Genomic DNA, 24,193 nt, shown 5'->3' with positions numbered 1-24,193 from the left:
GCACAGTCCGAGACCAGAGGACACACCTGGCGAAGATACCCTAAGTACTGTGGATAAAATTCCAGCACTGGAAAGCTTCATATTTATCCTTTTGACCCCCAATTTTCAAACAGGCAGTTGAACACTGAAACACCACCAAGTGGATGTGGTCCTTTCAGCAGACCTAGAAGAATGTAAGATTCCCTTTTACGTGAAAGCATTAAAGTTTGTAACTAGTGGTATCCTTTGCTGGCACAATAAAAGACTCTATTCTCGTTGAAAGAACGTCTGGATTCTCAAGTAGGAATTCTCGATTTCCACAGATTAAAATCTGATAAAATAACCTTGAAAAGAAACCATTGTAAGCACCATACATAATGACAAAGGGCTGGCATTCAGAAGACATAAAAACCCTTCAATTCCAGAAGAAAAAGACCAACAGCTCAATTAAAAAGCAGGCCAAGAACACGGTCCTGGCACAGAAGGGCAGCATAAATGGTGACTACACACCCCAAAAGCTCTGCCGCGTTCACGATTTGAGAGCATAGTAAGTAAGACGCCTTTTGACTCCAGATGGATAAAAAGGAGACAGGTTGATTGAGACAGGTGTTAGGAAGGCTGGAGAAACGAAAACAGAATGACCGCTACGAAAGACGACTTGGAGTCTTCCAGGAAGCTCGACATGGCCTGCCGTACGCATCCTCCCTCCGAGTCACAGGTGAGAGAGAAACTGGCACGTGTGTGTCGGGGACCTGCCCAGCAATGGCTCACAGCAGCGCAGCTGTGACAGCGAAGAGAGACAAAGAGCCCGAGCAAGGGGAGGAAGGGGGTGTGTGGTCACACAAAGCCGTACTGTACAGCAGTGACACGGAAGCAAGTTAGAGGACTCCCAGACACCATCCTGAGTAGGGAAAAAAAAAATCAAAGGACATCCTACATGGTGCCATCTTTGGAAAGGCCTGCGATCAGCCAACTGAACAATACTGTTTAGGCTTACCGATGGATGTAGTGAAATGAACTTTAAAAAGCAAGGGAATGGGGACGCCTGGCGGGCGCAATCGGCAGAGAATGCAACTCTTGATCTCGGGGTCATGAGTTCAAGTCCCACATTCAGCACAGAGGTTACTTAAAAAAAAAAAGAATAAAAAAGCAAGAGAACAAGAGAATGGGCAGTTGGGTAAAATAAATGAGGGAGAAAAGACAAATGTCCCCAGAAGAATTCCAAATAAATTATGTAGCCTCTCTCTGTCAAGGAATGGTAGCTTAACTCCACTCACTTAAGTGTGGGCTGCACTCAGACCTCCTTCCAAGGAGGACAGCACGGGAAGGGCGTAAGGAGGAACTCTGGAGCCAGCTGGTCAAGGCCGAGGTCACGTTGGTAAGGCAGATGGACAATACACACCCTGGATATTAGGTGATAGAAAATGGCGCTTTGCGCCTATGGTCTCCAAAAAATGAGGATCAGCTAAATCCCAACTGAGGGACACCTGACAAGTGCTCAAAACTGTCCAGGTCACCAAAAACAGGAAAGTCTGAGGAACTGTCACAGTCTTAGGACACATGACGACTAAATGTAATGTGCTCTCCTGGACAGGACCCTTTGTACCTGGGAATTTTCCATCCTCTGAAGTATACTTTGATATTAATATAACCATTCCTGCTTCTCTTTTGATAATGATTAATGTTTGCATAGTATATATTTTTCCATCCTTTTATTGTCAACATACGCACATTACATATCAACTGTTTCTAAAGTGTTCCAGGATATGACGGGAGAGACAGAAGCTCCTCAGAGGATAGGACACTTACGTGGCCTTATTTTGCGCTAAAATGGAGGGGTACTGTAGGCATAAGTCAGGAACGGGCCAAACCCAGGGGTCCCACCACTAGACAAAAGAGTTCAGAACCCTCTACTAGGTAATCCGTGTGGAATCCAGCTCTAATTTGGGAATAAGACATTTCTGGTTTATTTAGTTATATTTTTTCAGGGAAATAACCCAAGTGATCAGGTATTCTCTACAGCAGTCTCTCTGAATTTTCCACTCCTGAGACCGTCAAAATGACGACCTTCCCCACAAACAGCATTCACACTACAAGCAAAACATCTGAGGGGACAGAACTGGGCCTCACGGATCAGCCTCCAAGGGACACAAAACAACTTCACAGCTCTAGAGTCACAAAGGACACAATGCAATCATCTGGTTCACCAGCCGATCCATCGGGATCCTGCAGCACTAGAAGCTCCAGTCCTGGTCACCAGGATATTTAGACCTAAGGGACCTGGATCCTGAGGCTAGAGGGTGTGGGACACCACTGACACCAGAACCGACTTTGGCTGTGTTGCCTTCTATAAAGCTGTAACTATTTCACACCTTTCCTATGTTCCACAGCTAACCCAGATATTGGCTCCACTGGGCAAAAGTCAAGGCTCTGTAAAAAGTCCCTAGAAGAAAATAATTTCCTTTTCACACAAAATAATATAGACTCTGCTGTGTGATTTCTCCACTGACCCTGAGCCCCATTTTGCAGGAACCCATCATCCCTCATGCTGAAATCTTCAAAGTAGAGAACATAAGGCATGGAGACAAAGTATTAGCAGCCCTCCTATTTCTGGTATGTTCTAACACACCAAGGAGCCCTGTGCTGCTTCCTGTTTATTGTATTCTCCAAGATTTCCGTGTAGAAGACCAGTGTCCCTTGAGGGGTAGCTCACAGTAAAGATCAAAACTCAGAACTGCCAATAAACACTGTAATCAATTGTGGAACGGAGGTCTTTAAGTCTCTCAGATTATCTACAGCGTGAATACATGAACATTCTCAAATGGAGGACTTCAAAGTAGAAGGTCTCTTGCAGGAAGATGGATGCAAAAACAGACAGACGTGCAGGCCAGGGTGGTCTAGATTCCAGCCTGAGCACCCTAGTGGCTCTGTGAGGAAAATGCACATTCCAAAGTGGCCCAGAGCACAGAGGGGTGGTGAGCTGGCATAAATGCAAGTCAGGCCCATCTAGGAAACAGGAACACTGTCCTGTGACATCCTCTTTACCCCTCTTGTCCTGCCTTACCTGTGCTCGCAATCCCAAACTGGCCCTTTATCTGCCTAGGGCTAAAATAAAATCCAAGGCCTACATTAGCAGTTCCCAAACTGGCCCTTTATCTGCCCAGGGCTAAAATAAAATCCAAGGCCTACATTAGCAGTTCCCAAACTGGCTGATCGGAAAGACTTGAGAAGCTTTAAAATAAAGCAAAAAGGTCCAGGCTTCCCAAAATCGAATCCCCAGAGCTGGGACCTGGGCCTGGGGTCTGTTTTTTTAAAAGAGCCTCCAGGAGGGGGAAGCAGGTTTGGGAAGAGTTCTGATGAAAATGTTTGTACCTGCGATTCTCCCCTGCGTCAGCATGTCTGAAACCCCGGCGAGCTTGCAGCAGGAGATGCCAGGGCCCATCAGCCCCTCCAGGTTGGTGGCTCCCTTGTGCAGCCAGCAGGCACTGACTCAGAGTTCCCTGAGGCCTGTGAGCTTGCTTCTGGAAAGAAAACTGTGAGGCAGAGGCCGTGGCACACCCGTCTCCTCTGGTCGCCAAGCACCTTTCAGGTGACCAGCTCCTTCTATGCCCAGCCCACCCGGCCAACAACAGGCAGGCGGCACGGGCAGCTTGTAGCTTGGGGGAACCCCTGGTTCCCTCTCCTGGAAGTGAGAGGCCAATGGGAGATGAGCTCCTGTGTTTCCTGCCAGTTGGGGCTGGAGGGGGAGCCTCCAGTGTTGTACACACCATAAATGGTTCTTCCCACAGAATTCTGTGGGGTGTGGTGGCCAGGACTGTGGTATAAAACTGTCCATGTGGCACTATCCCTGAACTCCAAATCACAGCCCTGGCACTCCTTGGGTCCCTCCATGTCCCTGGCCCAGAAACCAAGGCCTAGATGTTAACACACGGCCATGAGAAGCACAACTGAATGGATGTCAGGTCCTCAACCCCATGCCCGCACATACACGACTTTCTCCAGAGGCCTCTGTTCCGAGCACAAGTCAAAGAGGCTTGGAATCCAAACACCAAGAAGACAGGGCCAACGTTTAACAAAACTGTGCTCACTATGGAGTTTTGGGATGATAAGACGTAGTCATTTGACGATGGCCGGTTCATAGCTTTTCCCACAACGAGGCGGCCACCAGACCCAGGCTGCTGACAAGAAAGACTTATCTCAGGCTCCTGGGATCAACGGCTCTCTCCAGATCCTCTGATCTTGGTGTGGAAAGTCTCTCATAATCTTTGTAAGCACCACAGAATCTACAACAAAACCTCCGGGTAAAATCATAAGCTGCAAGTCCCCAAACCTGCTAAATAAAACAAATCTGGGGAAGGGGGTCTCAGATCTGTTGTACTCCCCACTCCTTCCCCATGAGCACAGCCTTCTGTGGAAACATCCCACCTTGCGCACGAAGCATTCTGCTTCCCCCACTGGGCTTGGGTCTGGCCTGGAGTCCATGGTGGCCCTGGGATGCTCTTGATTGCAGCCTGCCCACACCATAGCCTGCGCAGCATTCCACACAGGAAGGTCAGAGAGCCAAGGGCTCTGGGCAGGGAACCACCACAATGGATTCCAAAATTGGGATCTCCCCTACTTCTTCCAGAAAGTAGTCATGCTCAAACCTAACCAATGAACTTGTCAATGTTATTGCTGGTCAAGTCCAGCTCTCTGAGTGGGTGAGAAGACACATGTCATTTCACAGTGAGATGCAGGGTGGGCCCCCACAGTCACAGACCTGGCAGATGGACACAGTTACCGTCCCCTCAATAAGCACTGGGTGATACTAGTTTCCATTCAAAACTTGCTTCTGTTACTATTTTGTGCATGAACACAGTTCCAGTGATCTTCTATGGTCTGATTTAGTCATACAAAGTTTTTATTTAACTTCTTGGAGCCAGTACTGTTTCCAAAGAAAACTTTTCCCATGTTCTAATAAAAGTGAACAGGAAAAACCATTCTGATGAGCAGAAATCTAAAACTCAGGTTGCATTTTTGCTCTCCACACTAAGGCACACCAGTGACATGAGAAGGTGGAAGCTAAGAGGTCTGTAGGACCCCCGCCCCCGCCCCCCCCCAAGTGTTCCAGGACTATGCTGCCTGTGCAAGACAGCTCTGCGGTCTCCCACATACCCCTTCAGATTGGCACACGCTGGTGGGAGGTCCGTAAAAGGGATTCTCACACTGACAAAGCAATTTATTTTTCAACTTTACTGAGGGATACTTACTATTAAAAAAAGTCACACATATTTAATATGTACAATTTGATGAGTTTGAACATATGCACACACCTTGGTATCATCACCGCAAACAAGGTAATAAACACGTCCACCACCTCCAACAGATTTACCTGTTTTGGGTCTACAGATGGCCCCCAACTTCCAATGGGTCAACAGAAGACTTTTTGACTTTACAATGGCTTGAAAGCAATACACATTCTGTAGAAACTGTACTTCAAATTCTGAATCTGGATCTTTTCCTGGGCTAGCGATACGCGCTCCAGCCCTTTCTCCTGATACTGGGCAGTGGCCACAGTCTCCGTCAGCCTCACAATCAAGAGGATCAACAACCGGTACACTGATGACCATTCTGGTTTTCACTTTCAGTACAGTATCCAATCAATCACAGGGGATATTCAACATTTTATTAGAAAACAGGCTTTGTGTTAGATGATCCCGCCCAACTGTGGGCTAACGTAAGTGTTCTAAGCATGTTTAACAAGGTGAAGCTAACGGATGATGGTCACAGGTGTATTAAATACCTTTTTGACTTAATATTTTCAACTTACGGTTTATTGGGATGTAAACGTATTCTAAGTAATGGATGATCTGTAATCTGCTAAAAGCCTCTACCTCCCTCCGCTGCGACACACGCACATGGTGGGAATGTACTTTTTGTTTTTCTGAAGGAAGGTCAAGAAAAAAACACTCTCCTAATTTTGGAACCTTGACTGCAGCAATGCTCTCACTCAAAGCTCCCTATGATCTGTGTCTTAGTATACTGTTCTGTCACATCTACATGCCCAGTCCAGCGGCTCTTAAAGGAACAGTGCCGCTAGGTCACTGTGCAATCAAGCGTGCACAACTAATTACAACCCATGACTCCTGGCTCATTTCCTTCTTTTATAAAATGGTGGTGGTGTGGGGCGAGAGAGAAGAGCCACGTCCTCTGGTTTTAAAGAGAAATTATGCAAGTTTACATGGAAATTCCTTTGTAAACTATAGGGTACAATTCAGAGAACAGTGGAGAAAGGACAGGAATGCCCTGAACTCTGCTTCTACAATCTGTCAGAGAGAAAAGAAGGGGGGGGTGTGGGGAACAAGGACTTGTTTTTTTGTGTTTTTAATTGGTTTTTCCAGCTTTCTAAGAAGCCATACTGCTAGGGCATGTTAGGAAGGACAGAAAAGAAAAATGATTGACTAAACTTCAATCATCACTTCAACCACTAGAAAATGATGATATCATTGGCTACATAAAAAAAAAAAAAAACATTAAACTGAAATTTTATGAGCTTCACTCTGTACAAAGGTGCTGTGGAAGTATAATGGACCACGGGGAGGACCCAGCACACGGCAAGTATACAAGGTCCTCTTGCTCCCACAAATGACTTTTTCCAAAGGTCTGTTCGTAAGTTTGGAGTCACCAGTACAAGGTGACTCTGAACGTAGTCTGGGAACTGCACAAGGGGAAGTCCAAGGCCTGCATCTTGGCCTCAGCTTGGTCCTGAGCTGCTGAGCTCACCCTGGGGACTTCAGAAGGTACAAGACCCTCCAGGGGACTGAGGTTCCTGCCTCCCACCCCTCCAGTCCTTCCCAAAGCTTTTCTTCCTGCTCCCTTCCTTAAAGTTCCAAAAGAGACTTGTTCCCAAACCATACTTAGTTGCTGGCGACTTTTCTATGAGAAAAAAATAAGCAAATAAATAAAATTCATGGTCTAATAAGAATGAAAGACTTTGGGTCAGGAAGATGTGGATGCGCAGCCTGCTCTGCCCTTATGAGCACTGAGCTTTGGCCAAACTGTTTAATCTCTTGGAGTGTCTGTCAAGTGGTGCCTGGTTCAAGGTAAGTGCTCAAACCACAGGTCGTTACTATATCATTGCCAGGGTATGTCAGGGTCATGGGGAAGAGAAAGAACATGACCTTGGCCAAAATGCTAGTGTGTAATTTCAACTCTATGAACACAAGCAATCCTCTTAACCTCTCCTGAGGGTTAGTGTCTCTGCCTATAAAGTGGAAGTAATGAGGTCTGTGTTTCAGATTAGACATAACAGTAGAGGTGGCAAACCCTGTGCCAGGTACCAGGCAAGTGTCTTCACTGACTATACCACCAGGTTAATTGTGGTAGAATCAACACTGCAACATTTTTAGCAATTGCCAATACTTACTGGATATTTATTTAATCATTTATTTAATTGATTATCACAGATCTAGCTGCTATAAAAACTGGAACATCAAAGGCTATTGCTCTCCCCATTCAGTATCCCTTAAGGAAAACCCTATTAGTCCAGCTGCAGAGTCCCCACCCTAGACTCCTCAGGAGTCCCAGTGAAGAGGAGAGTTGCAGTAAGAGGGCCAAGATGGTCCCTTCTATTTTGGCATAAATCAACAAGTTACTTCCAGATATCTCCACCTCCCAAGATCAGCTATAGCCCTAGAAACTTAATGACTTATATAAAAGAAAATAATAATAAAATAAAATAAAAACTTAATGACTGAGAGATGGGTTTTGTATGTAAAAGGTCTTTCTAAATAATCCCTGTGGGGGCCAAGTGAGTTACTAGCAGTCTCGTAAAAAAGCTGGGATATGGTAAAAGTGAGGAGAAAAATTAAGGCAACTTTACTAGGTATATAAACTCAGGAAAAAGTATTATTATACAAATTGAGGCTTATATAAAGACAAGAAATAAAAATTTTCCTTTACTAAAAGTAGTATTACTGGATAGGATTTTTATGAATGTAAGAGTGACAGATATGGTTGGCTTTTCATTTTCTCCTGCCCAATGCATTCTTAAACAAATCATTGCTACTTCTATGGTAGGCTGGAAAATAATACATACAGACTTGTTATCAGATGCTTAAAGTAAGCTGTTATGAGATGTTTTATAGAAGCCTCATGGTAACCACAAAGCACAAACCTTTAATAGACACACAAAAGAGAGAGAGAAAGCAATCTAAGCATACCACTTGAGGAAATCATCAAATCACAAAGGAATCGACAAAGAGAGGAAAAGAGCAAAAGAATTACAAAAAGCAAGAAAACAACTAACAGAATGACAATAGTAAGCCATAACTATCAATAATTACATTAAATGTAAATGGACTAAAATTCTCCAACCAAAAGATGGGCTAATAGAGTGGCTGAATGGATAAGAAACCTAAGACACATCTATGTGCTTCCTACAAGGGACATTTTTGAGATGTAAGGACATACACAGACTGAAGTAAAGGGATGAAAAGATATTCTATGCAAATGGAAACCAAAAAATAAATAAATAAATAAAAGCAGGGGTAGCTGAACTTACTACCAGACAAAACAGAATTTCAGCCAAAAAAATGTAATTGAGACAGAAAATGTGATTATATAATGACAAAGGGGTCAATCCAATAAGATATAACATTTGTAAATATTTATGTACCCAATATATAAAGCAAATATTAACAGATGCAAAGGGAGAAATACAGAGCAATACAGTAATGGTGGGGGGTTTTAATACCCCACTTACATCAGTTGAATAGATAGATCATCCAGACAGAAAATCAATAAGGAAATTTGTATGTAAAATACATGCTAGAGCAGACGGATTTAATATTTACAAAAGACTCCACCTAATGTCAACAGAATATTTTTCTCAAACACACACAGAACATTCTTAAGAATACATCATATGTCAGGCCACAAACAAGTCTTAATATATTTAAGAGGACTGAAATCATCCCAAGCATCTTTTATGACTTGTAATGGTATGACACTAAAAATCAATTGCAAGACAAAAACAGAAAAATCCACAAAAGTATGTGAAGACTAAACAACATGCCACTGAACAACCAATGGGTGAAAGAAGAAATCAAAAGATAAATCAAAAAATATCTTGAGACAAATGAAAATGGAAATACCATACACCAAAAGTCATGGGATGCAGCAAAAGCAGTTCTAAAAGGTAAGTTCATAGTGATAAAAACCTACATTAAGAAAAAAACAAAGATTCCCAAATAACATAACTTTACACCTCAGGGAACTGGAGAAAGAAGAACAAATGAAACGCAAAGTTAGTATAAGGAAGGAAATAACAAAGACCAGGGTAGAAATAAACAAAACAGAGACTAAAAAGACAACAGAAAAGATCAATGACACTAAAAGCTAGTATTTTGAAAAGATAAAATATATAAACCTTTTCTAGACTCACCTAGAAAAAAAGGAGAACTCAAATAGATAAAATCAGAAATGAAAAGGGACATTATAACTTATACCACAGAAATACAAGGATCATAAGAGACTACCATGAAAAACTGTATACCAACAAATTGAATAACCTAAAAGAAAGGGACTAATTCCTAGAAATATACAAACTGTCAAGACTGAATTATAAAGAAATAGGAAAATCTAAACAGACTGATTATTAGTAAGAAGATTGAATCAATATTCAAAAACCTCCCAACAAACAAAAGTCCAGGACCAGATGGCTTCATTGGTGAGTTCTATAAAACATTTAAAGAATTAATACCAATCCTTCTCAAACTCTTCTGAAAACCAGAAGAGGAGAGAACACTTCTATACTCATTTTACAAGGCCAGCATCACCCTAAAACCAAAACCAGACAAGGACATTACAAGAAAAGAAAATTACAGCCCAATATCACTGACAAGTATAAAAAAAATCCTCTACAAAATACTAGCAAATTCAACAGCATATTAAAAGAGCATACACCATGATCAAGTGGAATTTATCCAGGGATGCAAGAATAATTCAAAATGTGCAAAACAATGTGGGATGTACTATATTAAGAAAATGAATAAAAATATGATAATCTCAAGAGATACAGAAAAAGCATTTGAAAAAATTCAGTATCACTAATAAAAGCTCTCAACAAACTGGGTATAGAGGAAATGTACCTCAACATAATAAAGCCCATAGCTAATATCATACCCAACAGTGAAAAGCTGATAGCTTTTCCTCTTTTCCTCAAAGATCAGGAACAAGATAAGAATGCCCACTCTTGCCACTTTTATTCAACGTAGTACTAGAAGTCCTAGCCAGAGCAATTAGATAAGAAAATGAAACAAAAGGCACCCAAATCAGAAAGGAAGAAGTAAAACTGTCACTATTTGCAGATGACATGATATTATATATAGAAAACCAAAGACTCCTCCAAAAAAGTGTCGGAATAAACGAATTCAATGAAGTTGCAAGATATAATATCAATATACAAATATCAGTTGTGTTTCTGTACATTAACAATGACCTATCTGGAAGAGAAATTAAGAAAACAACCTCATTTACAACTGCATCAAAAAGAATAAAATACCTAGCAATAAATTTAACCAAGGAGGCAAAACATCTGTACACTGAAAACTATTAAGACATTGATGAAAGAAATTGAAGAAAACACAAATAAATGGAAAGATATTTCATGCTCATGGATTTAAAAATTAATATTGTTAAAATGCCCATACAACCCAAAGCCATTTTCAGATTCAATGCAATCCCTATCAAAATTCCAATGGTATTTTTATCAGAAATAGAACGATCTTAAAATTTGTAAGGAACCAGGGTGCCTGGGTGGCTAAGTTGGTTAAGTGTCTGCCTTTGGCTCAGGTCATCCCAGGGTCCTGGGATCTAGCCCCAAGTCGAGCTCCCTGCTCAGTGGAGAGTCTGCTTCTCCCTGCCCCTCCCCGCCACTTGTGGGCTCATGTGCTCTCTCTCTATCAAATAAACAAATAAAATCTTAAAAAAAAAAAAATCTGTATGGAACCATAAAAGATCCCAGATAGCCAAAGCAACCTTGAGGAAAAAAAACAAAACAAACCAAAGCTAGAGGCATTAGACTTTTGATTTCAAGGTATACTACAAAGCTATGATAAACAAAACAGTACAGTGTTGGCATAAAAAGAGACACACAGATCAATGGAACAGAACAAAGAGCCCAGAAATAAACCCATACATATATGGTCAATTAATTTCCAACAAAGGAGCTAAGAATACACATGGAGAAAGAATAGTCTCTTTAATAAATAGTGCTGGGAAAACTGGACAGCCACATGTGAAAGAATGAAACTGGACCACTAGCTTACACCACAGATATAATTAACTCAAAATGGATTAAAGGCTTAAATGTAAGACCTGAAACCATAAAACATCTAAAAGAAAACACAGGCAGTAAGCTCCTTGTCATCACTCCTGGCAATGAGTTTTTGGATTTGACACCAGAAGCAAAGGCAACAAAAGCAAAAATAAGCAAGTGGGATGACATCAAACTCAAAAGCTTCTGTACAGCAAAGGAAACCATCAACAGAGTGAAAAATAGCCTACAGAATGAAGGAAAATATCTACAGATCATATATCTGATGAAGGGCTAATATCCAAAATATGCAAAGAACTCATACAACTCAACAGCAAAAACACAAACAAAAAATGGGCAGAGGATGTGAACAGACACTTTTCCAAAGACGACATCCAAATGCCCAAGAGGTACATGGGAAAGGCGCTCAATATCACTAATCATTGGGGAAATGCAAATCAAAACCACAATGAGATACCACCTCACACCTGTGAGAATGGCTATTAGCAAAAATACAAGTGATAACAAGTATTGGCACATATGTGGAGAAAAGGGAGCACTTTCCCACTCTTGATGGAAAGGTAGGTTGGTGAAGCCACTATTGAAAACAGGATGGAGGTTCCTCAAAATACTAAAAATAGAACTACCAGATGATCTGACAATTCCACTTCTAGGTATACATCCAAAGGAAATGAAAATGGGACCTCGAAGAGATATCTGCACCCCCATGTTCACCGTAGCATTATCACAATAGCCAAGAAATGGGAACACCCTAAGTGTCGGTCCAGGAATGGATGGATGAGAATGTGGTATATATGTACAACAGAATGTTGTTCAGCTGTGAGAAGAAAGAAAATCCTGCCATTCTTGACAACACAGATGGACCTCGAGGCATTATGTTAAGCGAAATAAGCCAGCCAGAGAAAGACAAATACTGCGTGGTATCACTCATATGTGGAATCGTAAAAAAAAAAAAGGTAAACTCGTAGAAACAGAAAGTAGCAAAGGGGTTGCCAGGGGCTTAAGCTGGAGGAAACAGGCAGAGGTTGATAAAAGGGTACAACTTTCAGCTGTAAGATGAATAAGGCCCGAGGATCTAATGTATAACACGGTGACTACAGTTGATAACACTGCATTATTTAATTGAAATTTGCCAAGAGGAGGAAATTTAAATGTTCTCACACACACACACGAAGATAAATATGTGAGGTGAGGAATGTGTTAAATAATTAGATGGTCAGGATTCTTTCATGGTGTATGTGATGTATCAAATCACCACAATATACACTTTCAGTCTCTTACAATTTTGTCAATCATACCTCCATGAAGCTAAAAAAAGCAAAGACGGAAACGACATTACAAGATCGCTGCTAACATCTGCTCTCCAATACTCATATCAGCAACTGACAGTTTGTGGAATCCATGGCCTCCTTTCCCTCCCTTCACTCATGAGTCTTATCACCTAAGCCATGGTCTTTCCTCCCCTGTTACCCCAACATCCTTCTACCCCTTGGGCTTCTGTCCTAAAAATGTCTCCAAGTAGTTTTTCAAAAAATAAATTTTCAGCACAGTGTACAAGGCCCTTCACATCTTCCATCCCCAGTAAACATCAGGCAGCCTCCAATGACAGTGAACTAGAGTCAATTTTCAATGATACATGGGAAGAATTAAGTGCAGGCTCTACATTCATTACCAGTGCCAGTGTAAATGGAAGGGGCTTTGCTACCTGCTTCTCCCATGATCCCCACTCCCCACATCAGGGAGGGTCAGGGCTAAGGATTTCCCAAGACTGCTCTTCAACTTCAAAGTCGGGGAGGCTCCAGGGAAGACAAGAATACAGGGCAGGGAAGCATACCACCTAGAAACAGGGGCTCGGGACCCCACTCAGGCCCCTCTGAGATGTAGCTGGGACACTCCACCCTCCTCAAACTGCTCCCCACAGCCCAGGCTTAGGTACAGGTCTCAGCTGGGACAGGGCAAACTTTGAGTCCTAATAACTGGGAAATGCATCAGAGGCTGACATCCCGCTCACCACTTTACCAGGCTAGCGCGGCCTCCATTTCTTTCCAAAATATGCCCTTGGATAAAGTCACTTTTCCTGCTGGCGCGTGAAAGACCACTGACCAAAGAGCATGCTGGGTCCCCACTCATTATTGCTTAAATGATCTGGAGACTCTAAGAGCCATTACCCAGCGAATCCACCCAGCCTGTCCTTACCAAAGGGACCCACTATGCCTCTGCACACACATGCCCTCATTCTCTAAAATTCACTCCAAACACAGCTTCCCGTGGCTTTTCCAGACTCCTTTCGGAGGGGCAGTCCACTCTGCCTTGGGCACCAGGGACTCATTTTAAGAACCTCAACCAGAGCTGTCAGAGTCCTGCCCCCATCCCAAAAGGGCAAGAGAAATGCTGTCTAGAGCTTATTTTATCTATTTTTGTAGCTGCTAAAACACAGTGCTAAAACTGTAAGAAAAAGTAGTCTAGAATCCAGTTGGTGCTCACAATATCTAGTATATGAATGGATACATCTAATGATTTTCCCACTGGACATTTATCTAAACCACAGAAGTAATTTTTAAGAAGTTACAGGGTTTTGGCCATGGATGTCATGAGCTTGTAAAAATTAACTCTTTAAAATAATATGGGTATGGATATTTTTCTAACTATCTTTTCATGGTTATGAATGGTTCTCTACCTAATTGTACCCAGGAATCAGCCATTTGCCCAACAGTCACTGACAGCTGCCAGGCACTTGTGCAGAATACCCTGCTGGGAGTGAGCATGTTACTACCCTGCCCACCACTCTCTGCGAAAGAGAAACTTTCAGAATAATTGAAATGATTAAGTGTGTTAATATCATTGTCAGATGTTGACACTGATGAATTACTGATGAATTCTGACAATCAGATTTGAGGATTTGTGCTTATTTTTCTCTTATTGCCATGAAATACATGACTGCATTTATAAAATACTAAGTCTTAAAAGGTTCCACTTCAATGACTATTAAAAAAAAATGATCTGCGACGGGTAAGAGCTTTCCTGTGTAATGGAAATCTCCTAGGACTGGATGTCTAATACCCCAATGGTGTTTATCTTGTATCATGTCTGCAAGAGAAACTTGGGAGTGCCCCATCAATGCATGAGGGGGTGTAAGGCTAGAAAGAAACAGGTCCAGGGAGCAAGGTCAGAATAACTTTGAGCATAGCGGGAGGAAGGAAGGAGGGCATAGAATCAGGCTGCACAATATGACCTCCAAGCTTACGATTCCAAACCAGGATGTAGATCTGGAAATCACAACACTCTAAATAAATGAGATGTATCATTTCCACCAAATGAAACCATAAAGGATAATAAGGTGAAGACACCCAGACACTTAATCCTACCCTTATGAAATACTACATATTATTTCTGTGCTGTTTTGGTTACCACACATCAATAAGGAACATAAGTGAAATTAAGAAGCCTCCAAAGAAGAAAAAAAAAAAAAGTGGTCGGGGGGGGGGAGGAAAAACCCACTCACAAGAAGTTTAGTAGTAGTTTTAGGCCAAATGAAAGACAATTCTAATTTATATTAAACCAATAAACTTACAGATATCACACCAAGAGGTTTTATAGTCCAAAGCTATAGATCCAAGAATAGTTTAAAACAATTTGTGAATAACACAGGCAAAATAAGGTTCTGAAGGAAAGCTAATGAATTGGGTGCTCTCCCTACTGGGGATGAAACTGTACCTTCTCATAAAGCACTCCTTATTGCCTGGCCAGAGACACACCACCAGATTAATCAGACTATCAAACCACAACTCATATATTTAAATCAAATGTCCCAAACGATTTTTTAGGGTTGAGAAGTATCTCTGTTATACAGACACATGTTTTTGTCCAGTACCTGTTATTATAGGACCCCTGGACCTCCGAGCCCACATGCTGTATTACCGGTACAATTTTAACACACATGAGCAGATTTCTCATACAAACAAGCACAGCATTCCCCAGAATCCTTTATCTGTTGGCATATTTTCATGTAGACTTATCTTCCCAAGACCAAAGTCGGAAGGAACTTTTACAAGACTAAAAGTAGCCTAAAGGCAATTCTTGTTTATCTCATGCTCCCAAAGCAGCGCACAAAAGGCCTGGCTCAGGACCACCTACTGGACTGCAGAGCTGGAGTATCAGGGCATTTTACAAGTGGGGGACACCCACCATTCTGCTTTCTAGCTACTCCATGCCATCATGTGCTGATGCAGGAAGAGCAATCTAATTTTTGAACCAGAGCCCTTGAAACCTTCAATTGGATGTGGCTCAACACTTCGGGGCCACACTTACTGCCACTTAATTCATGTAAAACCTACTCTGCAAATCAAGCATTTGAGGCAAAAGCACCAATTTCTCGCATTTGTTTTAAGCAGGGCACTGCAGACTTACCTTTGGCACTCAGTTGTAAGAGATGACTGGCAAAATGCAGAACTCCTCAAAAGGTGAAGTTCTCAGCTGGTCACACGCCTGAAGTTACAAAGCTGCAGGAATTCTCCAAATTCTTGAATCCAACCCAAATCTCAGCAGAGAATTATGATCTGGGCAATCACTTGTATAAAAGGAACACCGGAAATCTGAAGGGAAACAGAAAAAAAAAAAAAAAACCAACATATATTACGACTGCCTGCTTATAAGTAACTGCATGATTATTTATTTGCATGAAACCAGTATTTTTAATACACCCTGGAAACAAGTTGCTTTGTACCTACTGACCTCTACCCAAACAAAATTGTTCTCCTCCTCTACCTTCAGCTCACTGTTATCAGCTCTGAGGCAGTCAGGTACCTCTGTGGAGGGAAGAGATGGGGAAGGTAGGGACAGGCGGCCACCAACAAGATTCTTCCAGCCCTCCTCTCTACAACTTCTCCCCACACCCTTCAAAGCCTGCCAAAAACAAAAGAAAGGTGTGCCAAGTGGAAAGGAAGCAAGTCTGAGAGCCCAATTAAAGGGAGAAGGGTTGCAGAGAGCATGGATATTTAAATTTAGAGACTCATTCCTCTTTTGGAGATCTCCTGCACTGGCCATTTATTGAGAGAGGCCCCCTACTGGACCCACTGCCTTGTGCTAAAAACATCCCTGCAGGAAATCTGAGAATAATATCCTGAAACTACAAGGAAGTTGAGACAAGAAAAGCCTGACAGAGGTGATGGGTAGCCTCTCCCTCCTGCTCCTGGAGAGTTTGCAGCTGCCTTATGTTCTCTGCACTTGGGTGGCTATTGTCAGTCCTCGCCGGCGTTGGTTAGGGGTCCCTGAAGCTCTGTGGACCTCCAAGAGAGTTCACTGACATTTTTAATTACATTTCAAACCCAGAGGGGATCTGTCCTGACAGTTCACTCAGAGAAGATCTATTAATTCATCCCTGGCATGATTATGACCCAAAACGTTAAATACTCCATAGAAAAATCAAATTCTATTTTAGCCAAATATAAAAAGATAATTCAAGTAGGACTTTCATAAAAGTGTTATACAGCAAGTTCATAAATTTTGATTAAAAAATTAATTCCTCTTTGTGCATTCTCTAGCATTATTTTAAAGGCTGCATGACTTTTTTTCAAGATTTATTTATTTGAGAGAGAGAGAGCAGGGGAGGGAGGAGGGGCAGAGCGGGAGGGAAAGTCTCAAGCAGCATCTGCGCTGACTGTGGGGCTCGAGCTCACGATCCCAGGATCCAGACCTGAGCCAAAACCAAGAGTCAGATGCTTAAGCAACTGAGCCACCCAGGAGCCCCAAAGGCTGCGCGACTTTTAAAAATTACACGATTTAATGCAGGGAAAAGGTGATGCCCGAACACAACAGGAATACTAGACGGGGGCAAGACAGTAAATGTATACCTGGACAATTACACCCTTCCCTCTGCTGAATGTTTACAATAAAATGACAGGGTTTCCAAAAATAGAAGTTTTGGTATCTGGACTCAGGTCCCGACCAAGTGTTCTATTTCACTTTACTGTGCTTACCGAAGAAAGCCACCAACTAAACCTAGTCATGCCCAAAAAATTCACCTCCATATTAGTATTTTCAGGAGTATAAGCTGGATTTTTAAAATTTTAATTGAAAAGTGAATCTGCCTGGAGTCAGATCCCCTGGGCTGTTGTGAGGGGGGCGTCTGGCAGCTAGTAGAGCTGTCTGCACATGGGCCTCCCTCTGGATGCATCGTGCTCTCACCAGTGAGGTTTTTTTAATTCTCTCAACAACCTTCCACGATAGCTATTAACACCCTCTTTTTCAAATGAGTTAACTTTCTCGGGGAGGTGAAGGGTTTTCCTTAACAGCCTTCAGTGAGGAACACAGGCCTCCAAAGCTCTAGACCCACCACAGCAATGGCAAGCCTGGTGCCACAGCAGACTTATTTACCAGCCCGTAGCTGAAGAACAATGGGCTGGATCTGGAAGCCCAGTCCTTTGATGCTCAGTGTCTTGGGCAAGGTGGAAAAGCCAGATGGAATAGAACAGAATTTGAACTCATGGAAGAGCTCCAATCAAAGTGACACCATTTCAAGTTCGTTTAAAGGTGCCCATAGCTATCTGGGATTCAAGATGGCAGCATTTTCTTGGAGAAAAGCATTTCATGGACGAACTGTCGTCCATGCACTCAGCATACGACTCAAATGGAAATAAACAGAGGGATCAACCTTGTGTCACCCTGGGTTTCAAGGTAGCCTGCCCACGGCCTATGTCTAACGTGGTGGTTATGAGCATATTCAAAACCTCTGTTAAGGACAAACATTTCAAATCAGATCTTAAGTACAAAGATCTAAACCCATCAGGAAAGCAGACACTCTTGTGCAAAAACCACCACAGACTGCAAACACTACCAGGTACACGGTCAGTTGGAGCGTAGAAGGCTCTCACCCAAGAAAGAATTCACTCAAGGATGGTCTACGCAGTGCTGTTCAGGCAGATGGGACTGTATGAAACGGGTCTATGTTTTCCTTTGAAAGTATTTCTCCACTAGCTCCCTGTGCATCTCGCCTTAGAAACACAAAAGGAAGAGGTAGGACTAGAAAGGAATTAACACTAATACCAAACATATCTCCCTCTCTTCATTATTTTGGACCCCTAATAACACAAAATTTTATCATTGTGAAATCCACAGGATTATCTGAATTCTCTGTAACACTGATGTTTTCTTTTTTCTCAACCATGTTTTGAAAAACCCGAGCCACAACTCGGGGCTTCTCCCCGGTCTTATGGGGGTCAGCTGGCCGTAGCACTTGCTTCCGCTGTGAGGGCATGCTCTGGGCTTGCGTGCCTCAGTGCCTCGATCTGCAACTCTGGGAGCACTGCCCGTCCTGGGGCCGGAGCCTGGCACCGAGATGCCCCCGTGTGGCTATCTTAGTCTCACTTAAACTTCCAGTGCCTGCTGCAGCACAAGACACACGTCTTCTGGATGGTCCCAGGCAGTTCCTTCACACCCGCATGGAGGTCCAGGGGTGATGTCCATCACGAATGCACTTCACTCCGGAGGAGTCACTAAGGGTTAATAAGAGGCTATGTGCCCCACTCCGCGGATGGTGATGTGCTGGATACAACAGCTCTACCTGTTTACAGGTGGCCAAAGTTCCCGGCCAACTCGAATCTCCCAAAGCCTCAGACTGAGTGCTCAGGTGATACCACCTCGCCTCCTTTGATTCACAGAACTGAATAACATAAAAGGCAGGGAGGAGAAGAGTTTGTACTGGTCCCAGTGAGACACGGCACTGGTACTCCACCCTCACAGCGACCCTGGGAGATAAATCTTATCATTCAGCTCAGGAACTAAACCACCAGATGCCCCCCAGCCGGAATCTGAAGTTACCCTGGGGTCTGATTTCAAAGCCCAGCCTCGCTCCTTCTTCTCTAAAAAGATCACCACTAGCAGGCAGAGCCTGGAGACTCGGGCGAAGATTGTCTGCCGTTGCCCTCTGTCGGGAGTCTCTGCTACCCCGGGAGGCTGGCTTCAGCCTCTCAAAGCGGGTAGGGGCAGCACAATGCTGTAGCAAAGAAGCCAGCCCATGAAGGTACATACCACTTTATTTTCAAAGGAACTGTTTCTCTTAGATGTTAATGCAGCAAACAGAGAATTACTGAAAGCCACAATCTGACTGGGTTGGGTACGGCACACAACGTAAAGACTCACAGGCCCCTCAGGTGTGCATCATAACCAAAACTTACATATGCCAAACACACCAAGAGAACCCCACAGACCCCTAATCTGTAGACAGCGAGAAAGGCAATTATCTTTTTTTATTTAAGAAAGGGGGGATCACGTGACTATCATAGGCCTCCGGGCTCACGAATGCCACAGCCTCATCTTGTCCTTTCTTCCCCTCTTCGCCCTTCCCATGTGAGACCCCTCTTCAGAGCACATAGGTCCCGAAGTGGCCTAAGGGACATCCAGCTCAGAACGAATATGGAGGGTCACCGCCTGACCAGAACAACATGGGGCCAGGCCGTCTTGTTGACTTCTGGCAGAACAAGCTATATTTCATTCCTACCCAAACTACTTGGCGGAAAACTTTATTCTGGTGGAAAGGTGCTCATTTCAGACACTGAACAAAGCTACACAAAAGTCTCCTTGAATGGCTTGGCTAAAACTCAAGCCTGGTTTCTCCCCTCGTGCATGGTGGTTCCCAGTCAGGGCCCAGAGGGTACCAAAGGCCATAAGCTAGTTTCCAAAATTTCAAAAAGTCCCATGAAATTAGGATTTTTACTCAAGATAAAGCAGTCCCAAGCAGGACAGATACCAAGTTTTTCTGCACTGGGCTAGATTTACAACAGTTCTAAATGATAAAGCTGGTTCTCAATTGATTCTGTTGATTAGAAGTTCGTTAATGAAAATGGAAAAAAAAAAGTACTAATTTCTAACTCTCCGAACAGCTTCCAAGAGGCATCACACGTGGCTAAGGCGGGTGTCCGGGGGGGAGGGTAAATGGTCAGATTTTCAGCTCTGAGGTTTCTAGGTTCTAAAATAACAGAGAATTCTGCCTTCCAGGACTGAGAAAAAGAGCAAAACCGCAGGCAGTGGGGTCAACCACATATAAACAGGCCAGAGAAAGTGGCAAGAGACCACGGGACAGGAGCATGAGGGTTCCAGGCTCGGCTCAGCAAGCCCAGTGCCCTGTACTGTATGACTCTGCCTGTTTCCTCCACCAGAACCAGGGTCCCTCAGCTCTGATTCAGCAGCTTTGACATGCAAATGGATTTAATAATTATCAAAAATTGATGATGTGGTACCAAAAAAATTATTAAAGCTTATCTAAAATACCATGACAAAAAAAGTCATAATGAAAATCTTAATATGAATTTAAATATTACAGTCCACTGCTGAAAAATTAACAGATAGAAATTTGATTAGTAACACCATTTCCAATGGTTTATAAAGATTTTGTTTATACATTTGATGGTAGCCTCTTCAATACAACAATATTCCATTCTCCAAAAGGTCTGATAAGGTGTTACTCTTAAGATCTTCCCACTAGTCCAAATCAGTTTTCAGAAACAGCATGAAAAACCCTTGCCACACATCTCAATGCGGTAACTAGACAATCTAATTACATATACGGGCATACCTTGGAGATACTGTGGCTCCAGGTCCAGACCACTGCAATGAAATGAATATTACAAAAAGCAAGTCATGAATTTTTTGGCTTTCCAGTGCATTTAAAGTTTTGTTTATACTAGAATGCAGTCTACTAAGTGTGCAATAACATTAGGTCTAAAAAAAAAATGCACATGCTTTAAAAAATACTTTATTGCTAAAAAATGCTAGCCATCATCTGAGCTCTTAGTGAGTCATAATCACTGATGACAGATCACCATAACAAATGTAATAATAATGCAAAAGTTGGAAATACTGCAAGCCTTACCAAATGTGACATAGAGACATGAAGTAAGCAAATGCCGTTGGAAAAATGGCACCAATAAATAGGCTTGAGCAACCCAGGGTGGCCACAAAGCTTCAATCTGTAAAAAACGCAGTATGAGCGAAGGGCAACAGGATGAGGTATGGCTGCAACGTTTTCAGAAGGCTCACTAGCACTCTTCATGACACAGGGTTTAGTTGTTGTCCAGGCAGTTACAACACCAATAAAAAGCATACCGACAACATAAACTTTAAACACTAAAATGCACTACTGAATAAAACTTGTGCAAACCCCTCTTTTATTTAAAAAGACAGCAGAACAGGAAGGCAGGCAGGAAGGCAGGCAGGAAGGCAGGAAGGAAGGCAGGCAGGAAGACAGGAAGGAAGGAAGGAAGGCAGGCAGGAAGGCAGGAAGGAAGGAAGGAAGGAAGGAAGGCAGGAAGGAAGGAAGGAAGGAAGGCAGGCAGGAAGGCAGGCAGGAAGACAGGAAGGAAGGAAGGCAGGCAGGCAGGAAGGAAGGAAGGAAGGCAGGAAGGCAGGAAGGCAGGAAGGAAGGCAGGCAGGCAGGCTTGCTCTGAAATCTTATCTGAGATTAAATTATCTATATATATGATCCAAAATATTTAACTCTGAATATATGTAAGAATGATATTGATTATTTTGCTGAAGTTCATGTCCCTTACCTTTTGGGGATAAAGGACTGGAAGAATGAGGGAAACGCCAAGAAAGGCCAAAGTCAACAAACGGGGTCAGGGCAAGCAAATCCTCTTTCCCTTCCCCCCCCCCAGCCACCCCTCTCTCTCTCACGTGTGTGCGTGAACACACACACACACACACTTGCTCACATTTTTTTTTTTAAATAGTCTTAAAAAGCAGGCAAGGCCAAGCACAGGCTGTTGGTAAAACCAGGGTGAGGAGTATGATTTTACTTTTTAACTTCGTTCTCTTCTGTAACATTTTTACAACTGCATCTTACTCCGGTGATTAGCATGTTAAGCTATTAGATGAAAACTCCAACCTCTTCCTCATTTCTCTTCACGGCCTGGTCTTCTGGGGAGGAGCCTGGCCTGGTTGCCCTAGGGCACGTGCTCTTTCCCCTCCCTCTCATTCATCCCCCACCCAGCCCAGAACAAGCCCTCACCACCAGCCCTCCTCTCCATTCCTGGTTCCCCTACTCCAGATCTCCTCTGCTGAAATGGCTGCTCACCACCTTGGTCTGCAAAGCTCTCTCCCCCACCTTCACACCTCATCTTTGGGAACTCCCTGCAGACTCTCAGCTCCCGCCCCACCCTGCCCCCAGTGCTCAGTGGAGGGGTGAAATCCTACCCTCTTTCAAGAGGCTGTTCAAGGCCCCTCCTCTGCGAAGAGTTCCTAGATGTCTCCAGAGTCCGTTAAACACTCTTCCTCTAGGTTTGAATTTTGTCCCCCAAAATTCGTATGAAGGCCTAGCCCCCAGTACCTCAGAATGTAACAGTATTTGGAGACAGGATCTTTAATGAAGTCACTAGATTAAATGGAGACGGGGGCTAATCCAATATAACTGATGTCCTGATAAGAAGAGGAAGCGACAGAGGGGATGGGTAAGCACAGAGGGACGGCCATGCAAGGAGGCAGCAAGATGGCAGCCATCTACAAGACAAGGAGAGAAGCCTCAGGAGAAACCAAACCTGCCAACGCCTTGATCTTGGACTTGCAGCCTCCAGAACTGTGAGAGAATAAAGTTCTGTTATTTAAGCCACCCAGTCTGTGGTATTTTGTCATGGAAGCCCTGGCAAACCAATATACCATCTCCTTCACCAAACTGTTAGCCCACAAATTCTCACCACATACAACACATGCAACAGGAACCTGAAAAATACGTCCTAAATGAATGCAGGAATGAATGGATGGAAGGAACCAGTCAGTAACAAATCCACCAGAAAATCCACAGAGCATCTCCCTGCCACCTTCCTTCTGGGCACAAAAGGAACAGATTCTCCAGTCTTCGTACTTTTGTTAAAACCCAGTTTAGATACTGCCACCTCTGGGAACATGCTCCCGAGTCTTGCCTTCCCTCCTCAGTGCAAAATCCTATTGCAGCATTCACCATACTGTACCATAGCCATTGTACTTTGTACTTTAATGTAGATATTTAACCATTTACAAAAATAACCAGGATATATCTCCCCAGCTACCTTAACACTCAACCTCAACATTTATTGGCCTAGGCCAATCAACCAGGCCCCAACCCTGACTAGGTGACTTTAAAGCAAATCCCACAGAAAAATTACTTTATCTGTGCACACTTCAGTGTATGCCACCAACAGATAAGTATAACTCCATTATTACACCTAAAGTAATCATTAGCTCCCTAATATAAACCTCATATTTAGTGTTCCCATTCTCCCAATTTTCTCATAAATGTCTTTTTATAGCCGATTTATTTGAATCGGGATCCAAATAATGTCCATAAATTACAATGTCTTGCATGTCTTTTAAGTCACTTTAAATCTATTTTATTTGAAGGATGATTTGTCGAAGAAACGGAGTCATTTGTCCTGCAGAATACCCGGCATTCCAGACACTGTAAATTTCACCCCTCTGATGCTGTTTTACAGCGTTTCCTCCACCCCAGCACTTCCAGTGAATGGGCAGCTGGCAAGGGACTCATCAGATGGGAGAAGACTTTCTCAAGGGCAGGGACCCAGTGCTGACCCCGTACTTGGTACCAGAGAGCAACCCAATTAATCAATGATTCAGTAAATGACAAAACAGATTGGAGGTGCTGATGTTATCAGTGCACTTCTCTGCTTCCGTCCTTTCCACTGGTCCCATTTTCAAGCATGATCCTCCTTGGGATCAAGGGTATGGCGTTTCTCCAGTTGTGGGCCCTTCAGAAACAAAAAGGTCCTGTTCTCCTTCTTCAACTGGGAATAGGTATATAATACTTAAGACTCAAAGTTATAAAAGAGTCTAAGCACTGAATGATGTTCTTCTGGTTTTTAAAGAAAATAGTTTAAGAAAAATAACCATTGGTGGGGCAGATGAGCCCTGCTG

General features: G+C 43.1%; 1 protein-coding gene across 8 annotated transcripts in view; it reads right to left on the bottom strand.

The window, feature by feature from the left end:
* The window catches only part of NCK2 (NCK adaptor protein 2), a 146,193-nt gene that overhangs the window by 56,310 nt on the left and 65,690 nt on the right, over positions 1–24,193 (bottom strand). For 7 of the 8 annotated variants that reach the window (XM_028103777.2, XM_028103778.2, XM_088026607.1 and 4 more), the window contains one exon: positions 15,704–15,888. The gene's annotated coding sequence lies outside the window, so the exon portion shown is untranslated. Of the gene's footprint in view, positions 1–15,703; positions 15,889–20,864; positions 20,897–24,193 lie in introns of those variants that run through there. The other variant, XM_028103779.1, reaches the window with a different exon arrangement.

The sequence above is a fragment of the Eumetopias jubatus genome, unplaced genomic scaffold (genome assembly GCF_037043125.1).
Source record: "Eumetopias jubatus isolate StellerSeaLion01/CBP00866 unplaced genomic scaffold, mEumJub1_p1.0 scaffold_9, whole genome shotgun sequence".
Taxonomy (NCBI): domain Eukaryota; kingdom Metazoa; phylum Chordata; class Mammalia; order Carnivora; family Otariidae; genus Eumetopias; species Eumetopias jubatus.
This window is presented reverse-complemented; position numbering and strand designations above follow the sequence as displayed.